General features: G+C 44.0%; 1 long non-coding RNA gene, 6 other non-coding genes and 2 pseudogenes across 7 annotated transcripts; all 9 read right to left on the reverse strand.

The window, feature by feature from the left end:
- Window positions 1–3,444: 3,444 nt before the first annotated feature.
- On the reverse strand, window positions 3,445–4,942 carry LOC130196241 (uncharacterized). The gene is made up of 5 exons (XR_008832211.1): window positions 4,730–4,942; window positions 4,532–4,620; window positions 4,026–4,195; window positions 3,723–3,776; window positions 3,445–3,527 (listed from the first exon to the last, which is right to left on the reverse strand). It is a non-coding gene; the product is annotated as an uncharacterized LOC130196241 (long non-coding RNA).
- A 7,083-nt stretch (window positions 4,943–12,025) lies between these two features.
- Window positions 12,026–12,138, reverse strand: LOC130199085 (U5 spliceosomal RNA). Its single transcript, XR_008832748.1, has one exon. It is a non-coding gene; the product is annotated as a U5 spliceosomal RNA (small nuclear RNA).
- Window positions 12,139–12,694: 556 nt separating this feature from the next.
- Window positions 12,695–12,767, reverse strand: trnak-cuu (transfer RNA lysine (anticodon CUU)). The gene has a single exon. It is a non-coding gene; the product is annotated as a tRNA-Lys (tRNA).
- Window positions 12,768–12,892: 125 nt separating this feature from the next.
- Window positions 12,893–12,965, reverse strand: trnak-cuu (transfer RNA lysine (anticodon CUU)). Its single transcript has one exon. It is a non-coding gene; the product is annotated as a tRNA-Lys (tRNA).
- Window positions 12,966–13,672: 707 nt separating this feature from the next.
- LOC130199095 (U5 spliceosomal RNA) lies at window positions 13,673–13,788 on the reverse strand. The gene has a single exon (XR_008832750.1). It is a non-coding gene; the product is annotated as a U5 spliceosomal RNA (small nuclear RNA).
- A 271-nt stretch (window positions 13,789–14,059) lies between these two features.
- On the reverse strand, window positions 14,060–14,235 carry LOC130199041 (U2 spliceosomal RNA; annotated as a pseudogene).
- A 2,313-nt stretch (window positions 14,236–16,548) lies between these two features.
- On the reverse strand, window positions 16,549–16,710 carry LOC130198982 (U1 spliceosomal RNA). Its single transcript, XR_008832722.1, has one exon. It is a non-coding gene; the product is annotated as a U1 spliceosomal RNA (small nuclear RNA).
- Window positions 16,711–17,123: 413 nt separating this feature from the next.
- Window positions 17,124–17,239, reverse strand: LOC130199060 (U5 spliceosomal RNA). Its single transcript, XR_008832738.1, has one exon. It is a non-coding gene; the product is annotated as a U5 spliceosomal RNA (small nuclear RNA).
- A 269-nt stretch (window positions 17,240–17,508) lies between these two features.
- On the reverse strand, window positions 17,509–17,684 carry LOC130199035 (U2 spliceosomal RNA; annotated as a pseudogene).
- Between the last annotated feature and the right edge of the window lie 1,946 nt (window positions 17,685–19,630).

Raw genomic sequence — 19,630 nt, forward strand, 5'->3', positions numbered from 1 at the left:
TATATAAATAAATTAGGGCTGTCAATCGATTAAAAAAAATTTACTAATTAATCGCACATTTTGAAATTCATTAATCGCGATTAAAAGGTTTTTTTTCTTTTTAAAGACAAAACTTCACACAGAGCTGTGTTTTCAAAGAGGCTCCTACATATAAAGTGCAGCGAGGTATTTAATATCGTGGATGATAAATTGTTTCTTCAGTGGAACATCCAGATTAGTTAAAAAAAAGAAGTATATTGAGACCCCATTGGTCCTGTCATCTTTAACACTGAACAACAGCAGAACCAGTGGCCTTGATAACTGACTGACATTCAAATATGTCCTGTTAACCCTCTGGAGGCTGGGCTCATGTCTCCATTTTACAAAAACATGTCAATTCACCTTTTAAAGGCTTTTGCATATGACATATTCATGTGTTATACATCAAACATTCCAGAACAATCTCAGCTCACAATACAATGAGGCACATTGTCCTTGCGTCGTGTTCTCTGTCTTCTCTGACTGACAGGCTGCTAATGAGCTTTACCTGTGTGGTGGGGAGGTCCTTGTGATTTACTGAGTTATTGTCATGTTGTCGTCAAGACAAGACAGTGTTTCCCTGTGTTTCCTCTGTTTCCCTGTCCATCTGTCTCCTGTGTGTTTACCAGTGGCGTGTCCAGACCTTTTTGACTGGGGTGGCCCAAGTGGGGAACTGACTTATGTAGGGGTGGCATGAAGTACGAGTGCACATCGGGGCGGGGGGCACGGAATAGCATTAATTTACCATTTTTGTCTCTACTATCCATATCTACTTTAATTACTTTATAGTGTCTTACATTCCTGTGTTTAAAGTTTAATTTAAAAGATAAACAGACCTACCAATCTCAACAGAGTGACACCATACAAATGTAATATAAAACTTCCATACTTTATTCTTTAACAACTTGTACAGTACTGTATATACAAAAGAAAATGCACATTCTCAGAGTAAGTGCCAACAAACTTAAAATAAAGTAATAATGCCAACAATATTGAAAACGGTCACAGTATAAAGTAAAGTGCCAATAAAATAAATACAATTAAAAACTGTCACAGTATAAAGTAAAGTGCCAACAAAAAAAACAGCCCAGATACATTTAAAACAGTTGAATTCTCCTGTTCTTGTGTTGGCTTGCAAACAGTTTTATAAAGTCATCCATGTTCAATGCCTTAGCTCTTCTTGACTCAATGCTTAGCACACCTAAATGGCTTAGCCTGCTATCTACCATTGTTGTCCTCAAATGGTTTTTAATTAGCTTTAGAGCAGAAAAGCTCCGCTCACAGGCAGCACTGCTGACTGGAAGGGCTACAGCTATTTTGCACAGCCTGAAGAGCTCATGAAACACCTCTTGGTACGGTTCTAAAAACACAGTCAAGTCTAGAATGCTTGCCAACTCTCTTGCCCCACTCTCAGCCTTCCTTTTCAAAATTCTCCTAGCCTGGTGAAGCTCATGAGTAAGATCTTCTTGATCACAACCATACATTTCACCCAAGCCAAATACTTGGTTGTCTTGAAGGAATGTACTGCTTTTAGGGTTTAGGGCCTGTAAACCCTTCATTATAAAACAGTTAGGTTTTGAGAACCTTCTTTCCAATTCACCAATCATGGAGTCAAGGATGGGGTAGAGTAGTCTCTGTCTGAATGTATCTTTGTCATCATTACCCTTCCGCAGGCCTATAGTACATGTCACATAAGACCCACCAAGTTTGGAGCTAACTTTTGTGATCTCTTCTTCTCACTATTCTCAACAGCTATATTACACTGTTTGGCTGTCTCTACTATGTCATGCCACAGTTGATCACAAAATGTCTCAGTCCTGTACTCCTGAAGTGTATCGTGAAGTGACTCCACCATGTCTACTGCCATAGCTAAATCAACTGAGGGTGACTGTAGCAGGTCAGAAAGCAGCTTTGTGTTTCCGAACAGTTTTCGGAAGGTTGCAAGGAGGGATATGAATGTGAGGTCAATCTGTGCAAGCAAACCTCGAGCATCAGTGGATCTGTCTCTATGATTTTCTTCGCTTATATTTTGAAGGACACACAACACAGCTGGTAACCTATCCATGAAGTTCCTGCAAGCCAATGCTCTACATGCCCATCTTGTGTCACTAAGTTTTTGTAACTCCTAGGCTGGCCCCCATACATCTCCTTTTGAACATCCAGCCATTTCTGGTGCACATAAGATCCTGACATGTACACATAGAGCTTCTCAAGCAGTGAGAAGAAGCAATCAGCCTCTGGAACTGACTTCACAGTGTCAACTAAGACCAGGTTCAGACAGTGCGCATTACAGTGGACATAAAACGCATGTTTAGCCTCTGTCTTAATTCTGGCTGCCACACCTGTGTGTTTGCCACTCATCACTGAGGCCCCATCATAACCTTGTCCAACAAGATTTTCTTTGTACTGAAGGCCATATCTTTCTAAACACTGGATGATCATTTCGCTGAGCCCTTAGCATCTAGATGTTGGGCATGTTGGAAATCAAGAAAGCTTTCATGCACAGCCCGTTGTAGTAATACCTAACTACTAATGACAGCTGCTCCTTCTTTTCAGATCTTTGGTTTCATCAGCAATGACAGAGAATACCACACTCTCCTTCACTTCCTTCACAATCTCATCACGCACCATACTTGCTAAGCACTGCAGAATTTCATTCTGTATGGTATTGCTTGTGTATTTTGCATTGCGTTGTCCCTTCATTTTTTGGGCTACCATAGGATTGTGTTTAGCGATCATTTCTAGAATTCCTAAGAAATTCCCTTTGTTGTCATATTCTTCCGATTCACGGTGACCTCTTTGTGCTATATTCTGTGTTGCTGTCAAAAGCAGTACATCTGCAACTGTTTTAATGTAACTGCGATTCTCTTCAACTTTCTTTTTGTACTCTTTGTTAATCATATCTAAGATAGAAGAATCTGTAAGCAATAGCCTCTTGTGCTCATTCCAAGCAAACATGGCATTAATGTGAGACTCAGATTTCTCATGCAACTTAAAGCCAGCATCTTTGTCGTTGCTTTTTCCAGTGTGAAAAGCCTGATTCTGAGGAGAAAACAGATTCTGGCGCCAGGCAGGAGAAGTGTCTGCATGCGTAACAGTAGGCTGAATCTTTGCTTTGTGAGTATTCAAGCCAGGAATTGTGGTTAAACCACACTGGATTGAACGCCTCCTCTTCTCACCTTGGAGGGTTCTTGGAAAACCTTTAAACGAGGCTGAGAGGGACCTGCTGCTCTTGACTGTGAAATATCTGAAAGTGACAAAAGCATGAGAATTGGATCAGTGTCATGTACTTGTTGGGACAGAAGTGCTCATTGGGGCATTAGTACAGATGAAAGAATTGAATTAAGTACAATATATTTCATATGAAATATTAAGGCATACCATGAGGTCCAGGTGGGGCCACAAGGGCTGCTGCATCACCATCCAACGTGTCACTGCATGGCCTGCAGGTACTGCTGGATGGTTCTCAGTGTCAGTGTCATTGTCAGAGAGTGGCTGACTTGACACACCTGAAGTAATATAGGGATTTTAACAGTTGTATCAATTTATTTGTATGTCAAATTAGTCATATTTAGCTTTTTCACACCTGTATTGTTAATATAGGGCTTTGCCCTGAATCTCAGTATAAGCCACTATAAGTATAGCAAAAGTGAAACATCTCAAGTCATAGCAGATAGTTTTATAAAGATGCATACATTACATACCCTGATGTGCAAGTGAAGATGAAGGGCCTTCATCACCAGTATCCTTGTCTGAGTCTACAAAACACATACGTTGTCATCAGAATGATAATAAAATCAGCCTTTTGTAAGTAGGCTAAGTGGTATGTTACGCAACCCAGATGACTAAAATGAAATAATGACTATTGCACTTCTACACTAATTGAGAAGTTAGTGTCAACTTTAGTTTCAATGTCTGGCAATTAACCACAATGTCATTGATATTATCAAGGCAATCAAATAAGTGCTTACTAAAGAGAAATCTGGAACTATCAGGATTTTACATACCCATGTGTACAGCTGAAGCTGGAGGCTCCTGCTGTACATCCCTAGCAGAGTCAAGCTGGCTCTCATCCTCAGACTGACTAGCACTGCTGGCTTCTGCTGCTCTGTCCTGCTCTGTTGTTTTGGATTTCTTTCTTTTGAAGAATCCCTGAATGTTCTGATTTCTTTTCATACTGTAATAGTCGCATGTCATGATGCATGTCACTATATCTTGCACAATACATTTAGCCTAATTATGAATGCATGAATGAATGTGACATGCAAAACTTACTCAGGTCTAATGTTACAAAGTTAGAAGAGATACAAGACAGATTTACATACTGTAACGTTAAGTTAGCTAGCGTTAGCATCAGCGTTAGCATTAGCGTTAGCGTTAGCATCGTTGACAATAACCAAACAATGATGACGACAGGTTTGCTAGTAAGCTGAGTCAGGAAATCATAAAATAAGATGGGAAAACGTTTTAGCTTTTAAACCATTCACACATGTGTATCAATAAGTCTACTCACATCTTTCAGGAGCTAAGAATCCCTGGACAGGTTTGCTAGGCAGCAAGCTGAGTCAGTCGACACTGTCGACAGTCGCGATGATGACAGACCTGCACCACATATCGTGAAAATCAAACACGTTTTAGCTTATTACAGTTCAAACTTTTTAAACCACTGACTCATTATGTGTAACTGTTATCAATAATTCTAGCTACTCACATCTTTCAGGAGCGAGTAGCCGCAATCTCTTGATGTCTTCTTGATGTCTTCTTGTCGGTTGAAAATGAAAGTTCGGTAGTCACACAATTCAAACGTTCCCGCCTCCGTGGGCAGATAGCCAATCATAGTTTAGCATATGGGGTGGCACCTGGGGTGGCCAATCAGATTCCAGGGGTAGCACGTGCCACCCCTGGCCACCCCCTAGACACGCCCCTGGTGTTTACCCTGTCTGTCTAGGGCTCACCAAGAGGGTGTGGCTGTCTCCTCCCTCCCCTGGGCGGTGATTGCCGGAGCAGCTGGGACTGATCGCCAATTAGGACGCTGTCTACTTAAACTGCCCTCACACCCCTTGATGTTTGTTGGATCGTTAGTTTCTCTCCTGTTGCCAGACTGTGGTTCTGCTCAGAAAACAATTAAAGAAACCTTTTTGATTTTTGAAAGAAAGACTCCTTGTGCTGCTTTTGGGTTCCTGCCTTGCTCACCCCTAACAGTTAGTGGTTGTTTTTTTCGCAAAATGTTGACAGACAAAAGGATTGACAAATCATGGTGAAGGTTTCGTGTGACGAGTTCTTTCCGCGCCCCCCCCCCCCCCCCCCCATGAATCCGAGCAGCAGAGCGCAGGAGGAAACCCGACTGATTCATCCAGGAGTTTAAACTGATTTCTGCTCCGTATTTTCGCGGAGAAATAATTGTTTTAAAAACGGAAACAGTGTCAAACCGCACTGCCGCTGTTTGACACTCAGGGGAGTGCAAAAACTTCAACGAACACCGGAAGTAAACAAAGTTGCCACATTAATCGCATAGATTAACGCGTTAACGCTGACAGCCCTAAAATAAATACATATATATATATATAAAACATATTATAAGTAGGGCTGCAACAACGAATCGATAACAATCGATGAAAATCGATGATTGAAATAGTTGGCAACGAATTTCATTATCGATTCGTTGTGTCGCGCGATTATTACGGTGCTCAATAAGTCACGGAGTATAAAAAAAGTTGAGTTGAGCGCAGAGCGGCGCAGGAGAAACAAGAGCGTAGCGGAGGGAGAGCAGAGAGCATAATGCTGCTTTGTTAGAGCCAATCAGCGCTGAGCTGCTCCTCTATTGATGAATCTAATTGGCTGCTGCTGCTCACGTGGCGCTGGATGCGGAAGTCATTCACGTCGTCGGAGACATTCACGGAGCTGAGTGCGCCTCCGGGTGACGTTATGAACCCAGACACCAGGGCGCTACATGTCACGTGTGTGGCATTTCCACAAGAGTATAACGTAGAAAACGTGGTTATTTATTCCGTGGCGGATAGCGGAACATATTTTTCCATGGAGAAAGACAACGGAGATAAACCACGACTCGCCGTGTGCGCTGCGCTGCGCTGCGCGTGCAGACAACATTTGACGGAGTGGAACAGCGCGTGAGCTCTGATCGCTCTTTTAATGAAGTATCGAGACTAAAAATATGCTAAATCACATCGTTTTGAACGTACTGGTACTTTGTTAGTATCGATACACCGTGCAACGTGACGGCAGCAGATGTAGCGGACTAACATTCAAGCTAACCTAACTTCCCAAACGCTGTGGACATCTGAACGCTGATTGGCCGAGACACGACACGTCCATCAAAGATGTTTTATTGCGATGAGCACCACTTCACATTTTTTCCGCGTCTCACTGCAATCTCAACGGCAGCGGGCAGAGTGAAAAAAATAATAAATCGTAACGCGTCTCTGATATTGTTCAGGGTGCCGGTCCGGGTCCACATGGGGACCACTGCTCAGGAGAGGAGAGCTGTCAGTCTGTTTGTGACGGTTCATCACCATGGTGACCAGTGGATCTCCAGGACCTTTCCATGACTTTAAACCAAATTTCCATGATTAAACATTTTGTGAAAACTCTGTCTACGTGACAAAGTGAGAAGATGTAGTTTTTAAACTAACAATGAGAATTCCAAAGCATACCGTATATATACCGTGTAAATTAAAATTTGAATAAAACACATTTGCATTACTTTTCCAAATATTTTGGGATTTTATTTTTTTCAATTACTTTTCTAGGCCTGCTAATAGCCATTTAGAAATTCCATGACTTTTCCAGGTTTTCCATGACCGTACGGACCCTGTTTTGAATAAAGGGTTGAAAATTAAAGTTTTTTTGTTTTTTTTATCCGATTAATCGATTAATCGATAGAATAATCAACCGATTAATCGATTATCAAAATAATCGTTAGTTGCAGCCCTAATTATAAGTAGCTCGCATGCTGAAAAAGTGTGAGCACCCCTGCTTTATAACATCCTAATGTGTGTATTTGTGCAGGGTTGTTCGTATCACCATCAGTGGCGGTTCGTCCATAGGGGGCGCTAGGGCGCCGCCCCTCTTAAAATTTGTAGATGGAAAAAAAAAACATCCTGTCAAAAAACATTATATGCCAAATCATTTAAATAGTAAATATACCGTGTTGACGCGCTAAATGTGTGTGGGAGACCGTCAGCCTGTCAACAACCACTTAAGTTAATGTGAAAAAATATAATATATCGCCATTATCACGGAGAGAAGCCCCTCCCCTTTTTCGAGGCGATCTAACGTGTGTGTATGGCATCGAGAAAATACTTCAGTCGTTTCGGCAAGGACCGGCTTCTCATTGGCGGATGAAACGTGAATCTTGGGTCGCAAAAATGTGCGCTCGTTGGCCAATGACATCGTTTTATTATTTCACGTGACTGGACTATTCGGCAGATCAGAGACGTATCGTTCCCTCAGCCCAGAGAGCTCCACGCAGCTACGGGAGCAGGTAGCTAACGGAGCTGGTTAGCTGGAGGCTCAGTGAGTAATGCGCTGTTTAATTTCCCCTGTCTGTTGTTCCAAAGGGACTGAAACTCTCTGGACTACAACGGGGTGAGGGATCTAAAGAGCTGCAGACAAGTGTAAAGCACGAATCTTGCCGCAGTTATCTAGCTAAGAGCATGGAGCTAACTCGCTAACAGCCTGAAGCTAACCCTGTTTACAGTCAGCAGAAGGAGACCGAACTGGCATCGAAAACACAACGAAGAAGTTCTGAAAAACAGACACATTACCGCAAGAATAATGGAAACAGGCTGGTTACAGACATGATTGACTTTAACCAGAGAGGAAAGTGACCATTTTAAAGAGAGGAGGCTACTTGTCTTTACAGTAGTGGGTCTGCTCTGTCACCCAATGTAACATGTGCTGCATCTCTTTCTGACTCTATTCTGCTCTGAACCTCTTTTATTTTGTAAACCTCTGAAACCCAGCCCAATGTTCCTTAAAGCTGCTCTGAACCTCTCATGCCCAAAGTTACAGTGTGTTGATAGTTGTTATTGGACAGTGTTGAGCACGGTGTGTTCTTGAAATAAAGCTTTGTTTTTTACAATATTCTACTCAAAACCTCTTTTCTTCTCATTGTTGAGTGATATTTAAACTGCGCCCCCCCCCCCCAAAAAATTCACCAGCCGCCACTGATCACCATGCATGGTTCAGGTTGCTGACTGTCGTCAGGACAACGCGTGTCCCTTTCCTCAGGTAGAATCGGTCTTCAAAAGGTTCTTCTTCTTTCTAGGTTTGATTTGGAATTAAATCCTGATTGATTATTGTTATTGATCCCTCGGGTTCCATATTTTAGTAAAGTTAACACATTCAGAGGGAGGAGCATGCTTTTCTCTGCAATTATAATTGCTTAATTCCCCCAGGTTTCACACAATGGATCAGCACCAGTTGCTGGATGAGATCAATGCAAAGGTCACATTCGATCCGCTACCCCACAAGGCACCAACAAAGGCTTGAACTATAGATAAAAGCCTCCGTGAAAGTGCTCCGGCTCCCCCATGAACATGTTTTAATCTGCATATTGTTAGTGATGTATGTGTGTGTCGGCCCAGAGAGAGATTAGACAGAAAGGCTTCTGCTCCCACTGATCTACAGCCCCAACGGTCCCACAGATAATGGGCCCACACTCATTCTACCTCCAGGTGAGACAAGTGTTTCTTTATGTTTCTCACAGCAAATAGAACAGAAAAAAGAATAAGTGAAAAGAAGTCAAACCGCTCTGTTTAGTTCGGTAAGGCTAGCGAACAATTTTTACTTCTTTCATTGTCAATGTAATAATTTAACGGATCAGTATTTCTCAAGTGGTCGACATGAAGATGGTGCCACAATATTCATCTTTAATAACTGTTCACTATACAACACTTAGGTTTAGGCAGTATTATTATTCTCTAGCAATTAAAGTGTTTTGTGAGGTTTTATTAAATCCCAAAAGTTGTTACATTTTACATGCATATTAGGAGTGGTGGACATTTTGATATTGAGGTTTCACATTTGGGTATAAACATGTTTCTCTATAGCGCCCCCTTGAGTTGTAAAAGCCCACACTTTTTTCCAAACTATGTTCGTTGGCTTGAAATTTGGCACACGTCCCCCTGCTCCACAAAAAAGAAAATGATAGTCATAAGACGCGCCTATTCAGATTTTCCGCCATTTTTTATTTAGTAAAAAAAACATGTTTCTTCAATCTCCTCCTAAACGCTGGTTTCGATTCTTACACAACTTTCTGTGATTATTTATTCGATCAATGTCATCAAGAATGATCAAAAGCTTGTTGATATCTCATTGTGTTTAGAAGATATGGACTAATGAACTTCTAAGGGCTGTGGCTTAATATGTAAAGACACATAACTTATCCTCACCAAACTGGTAGCATACAGTATGTCCACATGGCATCCCTAAACGTGCCGTAATCAATAGCTCAATCTTAAATCTGATTCATTCTGAAGCCGGGCAGTATGGTCTTCAGACCTTAGCGGTCAAATCTTATCAAACTAGAACGGGCACTCGGTAGAGCGCATACCTTCGCATATTACAAGATTGGGCATTGAATTATGAACATTTTGGCATTAGTTGCATGCCAATTGGATACAAATTGATCGCGCTATGGTAAAAAGAAGATGTTGACCTTTTCATGACCTTGACCTTTGACCCGATCGATCCCAAAATCTAATCAAATGGTCCCCGGATATTAACCAATCATCCCACCAAATTTCATGCGATTCGGTGTAATACTTTTTGAGTTATGCGAGTAACACGCATACAAATAAATAAATACACGGCAATCAAAACATAACCTTCTGCATTTTCGATGCGACGGTAAAGATTGAACAAATATTGAACTCTGTGCGTTTAGAGCAGCGGCAAAAAACACCATTCACCATTAAAATGTAAGTTGTTTTAACTCGGCCGTACATTATCTAATCCGTCCGATATTTCTCGTCTATCATGACATACTGACCCTGAAGACATTCATATGATAATTTTGAATTATAGTCATAGCGCCACCTAGTGGCAACAGGAAGTTACATGTTTTCTACTTTTATTCCATTCTCCTTGCAGATTAATTAGATCCTTCTCAAAAACTAGATAATTCTTCCCTGTATTATTTTAAGAATTCGTTGAAGGGAGGCGAGTTGGAGCATCGTCGGAGTTTGATCCTTCGCCGTGAACGAATAAACTAATGTAATATGTTCAAAACTTAACTAAACTCAGCGCACACATTTAAAGTCAAATATGTAGTTACCTGATATGATTTTAATGGTTCAAAATGACAATTCGGCTCAATAGCGCCCCCTACAAATATTAAATTAGGCAGCCCCATTTCTACGTCTTGTCTAAACCGTACTGGAAGTCGGCCATTTTGATTTTTATGTGATTTTTCACTTCATTTCTTCACAAACTCCTCCTATGTAAATCATCAGATAGACTTTACATTTGGTCAGAATAATCTAAATACCTTAGTTATTAAAAGTTATCCAAATAACTGTTGCCATGTCGATGCACTCTTTGCCATGAACACAAAGTTGTTTTTGAGGGCTAAAAATGCTCAAAACACACCCAGCAGTATAGCACACATTTAGCACATTTATACTGGGTAAACTTCGACAAAGCAGCCCTCGCAGTAGGTTTGTCATAGAAATACAACATTTGGAAGGCTTATGTAACACATGTCAACTTAAAAATGACTCTCTTGGGACCATGCTCTAAACTGTACCAAAAGTCAACCATTTAGAGTTTTGTGTGATTTTTTTCCGTTAATTCTTGTGTATTTCTTGCCCCTATACGTATTATTAAGAGGCCCTTCCACTGCATGGAGCTGCTTGAGAAAACATGTTTGTTCCTGATGAATTTCGATACATTCTTAGTACACCAGGCGACCGAAAAACAACAACTATATTCTGCAACTCTAAGAAGCAAGACACCGAGACGCCTTTCAGAGGCGGTCGGAGCAAATCTGGCCCCTGCTGTTCTCAGATGCCATCGTGCTTTCCCACTGTGTTTCCACTATTTTTGTTTCTGATCATTAAGCCCGTCATCTGAGAAAAGTCTGGGAATAGCTTCTACTTGTTCTTTGGCTCATCTCAGCCTCTCGACAGCCTGCGTGCTCAGATCAGAGCGGTGGAAGGATGGATGAGGATTATTTCCAGCATCAAAGCAGGGGCTCCAGCTCGTCGCAGCACCTCTTCAGCTCAACGCACTCTCTGACAACTTTCTGTGCCTTTGCCCACACAAGTACCATTAGGCTGCAATTACACTGTCACCTTCTGAGTGGAATACAATGAGACTGAGCATCAGAGAGCGCATCCTGTGTTTAAAGGGGTCTTGACTCTAAAGATGTCAACAACACCAGAGAAAGAACCTCTGACTACGCAAAGTGGTGCTTTTGTTTGGTTAATTAACTTGGATGTATCATCTTTATTTTTTCCAGTGCGGATGTAGACGCTCTGGGATTTATGCTTGAGATTTGAGAAAGTATCAGAAATACATCTGTGAATGTTCTTCGGCCGCTTGAGCAGAGATGCGGGACTAGATGAGGAGAGGGAAAGAAGGTGATGGAGATGAGATGAAGAGCAGGTGCTCTTTGACACATAAGATGAACTCTTATGTGTCAAATACATTGCGTTTCACGCTGGTGATGTGAAGCAGCAGCCGACGAGGCCCTGTTGGCAGAGCGTCAGACACGCATATAAGAGGTCGTGTGCATGGAGGAATAATGGAGGAATCTTCAGGACACAATTCTTCCATAAACAAAGGGAAATATCAGTGAGGGGAATCAGATTACACTCATCCAAAAGATCACAGTCCAAAAAACAAAGGCCACAACGTGACAGTTTGATTTCAGAGGCCGACCATAGGACTCATCTCACTTGCAGTTCTTTCAATCAGGCATAGCAGTGGCTCAGCGCACTAACCCAAGCACTGTTTTTCGTTCTTTTAACAAATGCACAAGGCTCGGCCTCACGGCAGAGCCTGACAAAAATAAGTTCAACTCATTGGTGTTCCTCTCCACGGAAGTCTTTAGTAAAAGGCGAAAGACTTGTGCGTTATGAAGAGAAACCAAAGTAAGTACCGCCCATCAAACGCATGTGCCAGATGATGCTAGTTACAACAATAAGGAAATCAGGAGACTGTGAGACTTGTGGAATCTTGAGTTGGAGACCTATTCCAACTCTGGTCTGACGCAAAGCACATTCATCTCAGGTTAATACCTTGCCAAAAGTAATTTAGCCCAACGTGGGGCTCGAACCCACGACCCTGAGATTAAGAGTCTCACGCTCTATCGACTGAGCTAGCCAGGCACACACTTCTTAAAACTGTTGTGATTTCAAGCCGCAGGTTGGGTAATGCTCTTTGAGGCCAACTTGAACATTGGTCTGACGCAAAGCACATTCATCTCAGGTTAATACCTTGCCAAAAGAAATTTAGCCCAACGTGGGGCTCGAACCCACGACCCTGAGATTAAGAGTCTCATGCTCTACCGAATGAGCTAGCCAGGCACACACGTCTTAAAACTGTCGTGATTTCAAGCCACAGGTTGGGTAATGCTCTTTGAGGCCAACTTGAACATTGGTCTGACGCAAAGCACATTCATCTCAGGTTAATACCTTGCCAAAAGAAATTTAGCCCAACGTGGGGCTCGAACCCACGACCCTGAGATTAAGAGTCTCATGCTCTACCGACTGAGCTAGCCAGGCACACACTTCTACAAACTGTTGTGATTTCAAGCCGCAGGTTGGGTAATGCTCTTTGAGGCCAACTTGAACATTGGTCTGACGCAAAGCACATTCATCTCAGGTTAATACCTTGCCAAAAGTAATTTAGCCCAACGTGGGGCTCGAACCCACGACCCTGAGATTAAGAGTCTCATGCTCTACCGACTGAGCTAGCCAGGCACACTTCTTAAAACTGTCGTGATTTCAAGCCGCAGGTTGGGTAATGCTCTTTGAGGCCAACTTGAACATTGGTCTGACGCAAAGCACATTCAACTCAGGTTAATACATTGCCGAAAGTAATTTAGCCCAAGGTGGGGCTCGAACCCACGACCCTGAGAAGTGTGTGCCTGGTCAAACGCATGTGACAGATGATGCTAGTTTCAACAATCAGGAAATCAGGAGACTGTGAGACTTGTGGAATCGTGAGTTTGAGACCTATTCCAACTCTGGTCTGACGCAAAGCACATTCATCTCAGGTTAATACCTTGCCAAAATTATATTAGCCCAACGTGGGGCTCGAACCCACGACCCTGAGATTAAGAGTCTCTCATGACTGAGCTAGCCAGGCACACACTTCTTAAAACTGTTGTGATTTCAAGCCGCAGGTTGGGTAATGCTCTTTGAGGCCAACTTGAACATTGGTCTGACGCAAAGCACATTCATCTCAGGTTAATACCTTGCCAAAAGAAATTTAGCCCAACGTGGGGCATTCAACTCATTGGTGTTCCTCTCCACTCTCCAAACCCCTGCTAACAATCGAACAATCGAAAGCCTGAAATATGAGCACACTGATAACGGAAGAATCTTCTGAACACATTTACTCCACAACCAAGGGCTCAGCGCACTAACCCAAGCACTGTTTTTCGTTCTTTTCACGAATGCACAAGGCTCGGCCTAACAGCAGAGCCTGACAAAAATAAGTTCAACTCATTGGTGTTCCTCTCCACAGAAGTCTTTAGTAAAAGGCGAAAGACTTGTGCGTTATGAAGAGAAACCAAAGTAAGTACCGCCCTCCTGCCAAGAGCAGAAGGTAACCTAGTTGTCCCACTCCGATATCTCATGGTGAGCCTCGGATGACGTGCCGTGTTCCAGATCCCAAGCCACACCCACTAACATGTTTAAAGAAGGTATTCCCACAGCCACACCCATTTTCATATGATGAAGAGGACATTCCAACATGTTACAGAGGGCGATATCGTCCAATTTGTTTTCCTTACATTAGAGGGGGAATCAGTAAGAAGTATACATGGATTTTTGTTTTAAACAATGTTTTTGAAGGGTGCACCGTTCCCAGCAATACTGGGTCAATGCTTGGAGTGAATGAAGCAAGCTCCTTTTTCATCTCCCAATGCTAAAAATCTGCTTAATAAGTTATCCTCATATAGAGGATATATCAGATATTAAACTGATAAGAACAGATTTTTTTGTAAAAAATTTTTTATTATGAAAATTCTTTACACAAATCAAAATGTATACACATTTACAACTTTCCATTTTCACGAATACCCCACACCATGCATTTAAAAATACATACAATTACAAGTATCTGCACACCCACAGAAAACCCTGTACGAATGATGTTCTTAACGCCCTAAAGAAACAGCACAACACTATTGTCCCGGACCTTAAGGACTCCCCCATCTCCAGCCTAACCCTCCTTTCCATCTTCCCAGGGCAGCATGCTTCCCCCACTTCCTGATGTCCCTTTCCACCCTACCCTTGCAAAAACAAATTGCAGCATGACGCGAGTTCACAAAATCATAGACAACCCTTCTTTTCACTGAGTCCCTCATTCCTCTTGCATTTAAAGACAGAACTTTTACTGAACCCATCATACAGAAAAAAAGAGTTCTAAATCAAAATCCAGGACTCTTAAGAGCAAAATTCGTCCCTATCCATCTCTTCAGCCCAGGAAAATGGCACTGTGTTGGGGGAATTAGATGGTCTTCTGGGCCCATCATATGCGTCTTCTCCCAAAGGGGATTCCAGCATGAGCGGAGGTCAAACTCTAGTCCCAATCCTGCAGTTAGCATGGCAAATGCGTCCCCCATAAATTGTCCTAAACCCTCCCCAACCTTTTCACCTGGGCCTCCACCTTCTGCTTCGTCAGCAGCTCTCCTTTGCCGCCCTGCCCCGTCTTCAGTCCCACCCTCAAACCCTCCCTTTTTGCCCTGCTTCCTTCTTGGATTTTTGCTACATGCCCCTCCTCATTCTTTCCGTTCTCCGTTGGTGCCGTCTCCGAAACCTGCGAGACCTTCCGTGCCCTGGCTTTGATGAGGAGGGAAAATACAGGTGTGGGCAAGGTACTTGTGCACATCTGCTTCATCTCTACACGAAGCACTGTACCAACTCCTCTCTGAAATTATCGCACCTGCTCCCCTTTGTGCTGGGCTCTCCTGGGAATGCCCTGCTTTTTCCACCACTTCTCCATGAAGGACACCAGTAGGTTTGGCAACCTCTGCAAATGTTCTCTTCCGACCAGGACAGCTCCGGAACAGGTGGTCGGACTCACCGCATCCATGGCAAGTTTTTTGCACCGTGCAGTCCTTGGCTGTGTGTCCAATCAGCCCACAGAAACGGCCGCGATCTCAGCGCAGCCTGCATCGTTATGGCGGACTGCCTGCATTTCTGCAAAAAGCTGGTTGGCAAAAGGTATCCAATCTCCCCAAGGCTAAAAACAGCAGGGGGGTGTGCTAGGCCATCTGGTCCATTCGGGTCTTCATGCAGCAGCACCTGAAACTGACGCCGCCCGGTCCAGAATCCAAGGGGGTCCTTAATGTGCCGAGCTGTTGTCACCACATCGCCATACTGGCCCAAAAAAGTGAACAGGGCTTCATCAGCAACAAAAGGGTTGTACATGTGTACTGACACGAGTCTGAAGTTCGGTCTGTCGAGATTTACAACCGTGTAGCAGGATAACGGGCTCACCCCAGCTTCTCTTCTGCAGTCTTCAGCCACTCTTCTGTAGGTGCAATCGTCAAACAGGGTTACATCGAAACTGTTCTCCTGCTGGTTCCACAGAATGCAGCAAACCTCCTCGATCTTCAAGTGCAGTTGTCCGATGATGACTTCTTTGCCAAAGAACACTCTTGACAGCACTTTCTCCTCTCCTGTCTTTGCCCGGAACCATAGCGTGTACCTCAGCCCAAACTTTGGAATCTGCTGCTTGCTCAGATGCGCCATTGCCCCGTCACCGTTGGAACTCACTATAGTAGTTCTCTGCTTCCACCACTTGATCTTAGCCAAAAGGCCGGCGATGATCCCAATGGTTTGCTTCCAGAGACAACCTCCTGGGACGGTTCTCACTTGTCATGGTGCAGTTGTATGAGGCATTGGATGCTGTGGATGCTTAGCCAAATGGAAAAGCTGTCCTAAACTAACTTCAACTCATTGGTGTTTCCTCTCCAAACACAGCCCTGCGAACAATCGAAAGCCTGAAATGAGCACGCTGATAACGGAAGAATCTTCTGAACACATTTACTCCACAACCAAGGGCAAATAACAGTGAGGAGAATCAGATTCAGACCATCCAAAAGACTACACCTTCTGATGGCCATTGGGATCACGGGCTTTTGGCATTACTCAGATCAACGCTCACAGCGCGTAACACACACTGCTGTTGCAAAGCATCACTTTCACTTGTCTGGACAAACTGCATGAGAAAGCCGAGGCCACAATCTCACACAGTCATCGAACAGAAATGCGCAGCTTGTCGGTGTCCATCTCCACATGGGAATCGCTTGGTATTCATTCAACATGACAATCAGGGAGCGCGAACGCAGTCCCCCACTACCAGAAATTATGCAGTCGAGATTCCCACATTTGGGGAATTCGCAGGGGTCAGCACAACCGGAGTGCAATGGCTGAGCCTCGCTCTGGGTGAACCACCTTCTTGATCATGGTATCTCCCCTGCCAGGTAAGTATGAGTTGGACGAGACAGAGACAGGGGGGCCATTCTTAGACACAGCACTCCAGTTCATGGTCCACAGATGGTTCAGTGTCTTTGACGTCAACCTCCCTTGGCAAGAAGTTTCTCCTGCTGAGAAAGCAAATACAGCCTTGCAACCATTTGAAAGCACGAAATCCAAGGATGCTAATAATGGAGGAATCTTGAGGACACATTCCTTCCATAAACAAAGGGAAATATCAGTGAGGGGAATCAGATTACGCTCATCCAAAAGATCACAGTCAAAAAAACAAAGGCCTGGCGTGACACAGTTTGATTTCAGAGGCCGACCATAGGACTCATCTCACTTGCAGTTCTTTCAATCAGGCATAGCAGTGGCTCAGCGCACTAACCCAAGCACTGTTTTTCATTCTTTTCACAAATGCACAAGGCTCGGCCTAACAGCAGAGCCTGACAAAAATAAGTTCAACTCATTGGTGTTCCTCTCCACGGAAGTCTTTAGTAAAAGGCGAAAGACTTGTGCGTTATGAAGAGAAACCAAAGTAAGTAGCGCCTCCTGCCAAGAGCAGAAGGTAACCTAGTTGTCCCACTCCGATATCTCATGGTGAGCCTCGGATGACGTGCCGTGTTCCAGATCCCAAGCCACACCCACTAACATGTTTAAAGAAGGTATTCCCACAGCCACACCCATTTTCATATGATGAAGAGGACATTCCAACATGTTACAGAGGGCGATATCGTCCAATTTGTTTTCCTTACATTAGAGGGGGAATCAGTAAGAAGTATACATGGATTTTGTTTTAAACAATGTTTTTGAAGGGTGCACCGTTCCCAGCAATACTGGGTCAATGCGTGGAGTGAATGAAGCAAGCTCCTTTTTCATCTCCCAATGCTAAAAATCTGCTTAATAAGTTATCCTCATATAGAGGATATATCAGATATTAAACTGATAAGAACAGATTTTTTTGTAAAAAATTTTTTATTATGAAAATTCTTTACACAAATCAAAATTTATACACATTTACAACTTTCCATTTTCACGAATACCCCACACCATGCATTTAAAAATACATACAATTACAAGTATCTGCACGCACAGAGAAACCTGTCTATGATGTTCTTAACCTAAAGAAACAGCACAACACTATTGTCCCCGGACCTTAGGAACTCCCCATCTCCAGCCTAACCTCCTTTCCATCTTCCCAGGGCAGCATGCTTCCCCCACTTCCTGATGTCCCTTTCACCCTACCCTTGCAAAACAAATTGCAGCAGAGTTCACAAAATCATAGACAACCCTTCTTTTCACTGAGTCCCTCATTCCTCTTGCATTTAAAGACAGAACTTTTACTGAACCCATCATACAGAAAAAAAGAGTTCTAAATCAAAATCCAGGACTCTTAAGAGCAAAATTCGTCCCTATCCATCTCTTCAGCCCAGGAAAATGGCACTGTGTTGGGGGAATTAGATGGTCTTCTGGGCCCATCATATGCGTCTTCTCCCAAAGGGGATTCCAGCATGAGCAGGCCCGCAGGGAGGTCAAACTCTAGTCCCAATCCTGCAGTTAGCATGGCAAATGCGTCCCCCATAAATTGTCCTAAACCCTCCCCAACATGTTGACCTGGGCCTCCACCTTCTGCTTCACAGCAGCTCTCCTTGCCGCCCTGCCCCTGCCTTCAGTCCCACCTCAAACCTCCCTTTTGCCCGGCCCATCCTTGCATTCCTTCTTGGATTTTTGCCATGCCCCTCCTCATTCTTTCCGTTCTCCGTTGGGTTGCCGTCTCCGAAAACCTGCGGACCTTCCGTGCCCCTGGCTTTGATGAGGAAAATACTACAGGTGTGGGCAAGGAAACCTCCCCACGCGTAGTGGTACTTGAGCCCCCACATCTGCTTCGATCTCTACACGAAGCACTGTACCAACTCCTCTCTCTGAAATTATCGCACCTGCTCCCCTTTGTGCTGGGCTCTCCTGGGAATGCCCTGCTTTTTCCACCACTTCTCCATGAAGGACACCAGTAGGTTTGGCAACCTCTGCAAATGTTCTCTTCCGACCAGGACAGCTCCGGAACAGGTGGTCGGACTCACCGCATCCATGGCAAGTTTTTTGCACCGTGCAGTCCTTGGCTGAGTGTCCAGTCTGCCCACAGAAACGGCAGCGATCTCCAGCGCAGCCTGCATCGTTATGGCCGGACTGCCTGCATTTCCTGCAAAAAGCTGGTTGGCGCGGGTAGAAAAGGTATCCACGATCCCCAAGGCTAAAAACAGCAGGGGGTGTGCTGACCATCTGGTCCATTCGGGTCTTCATGCAGCAGCACCTGAAACTGACGCCGCCCGGTCCAGAATCCAAGGGGGTCCTTAATGTGCCGAGCTGTTGTCACCACATCGCCATACTGGCCCAAAAAAGTGAACAGGGCTTCATCAGCAACAAAAGGGTTGTACATGTGTACTGACACGAGTCTGAAGTTCGGTCTGTCGAGATTTACAACCGTGTAGCAGGATAACGGGCTCACCCCAGCTTCTCTTCTGCAGTCTTCAGCCACTCTTCTGTAGGTGCAATCGTCAAACAGGGTTACATCGAAACTGTTCTCCTGCTGGTTCCACAGAATGCAGCAAACCTCCTCGATCTTCAAGTGCAGTTGTCCGATGATGACTTCTTTGCCAAAGAACACTCTTGACAGCACTTTCTCCTCTCCTGTCTTTGCCCGGAACCATAGCGTGTACCTCAGCCCAAACTTTGGAATCTGCTGCTCGTACGCGGCCATTGCCCCGTCACCGTTGGAACTCACTATATAGTAGTTCTCTGCTTCCACCACTTGATCTTAGCCAAAAGGCCGAGAAGCGATGATCCCCAATGGTTTGCTTCCAGAGACAACCTCCTGGGACGGTTCTCACTTGTCATGGTGCAGTTGTATGAGGCATTGGATGCTGTGGATGCTTAGC

Source organism: Pseudoliparis swirei, chromosome 1 (genome assembly GCF_029220125.1).
Source record: "Pseudoliparis swirei isolate HS2019 ecotype Mariana Trench chromosome 1, NWPU_hadal_v1, whole genome shotgun sequence".
Classification (NCBI taxonomy): Eukaryota; Metazoa; Chordata; class Actinopteri; order Perciformes; family Liparidae; genus Pseudoliparis; species Pseudoliparis swirei.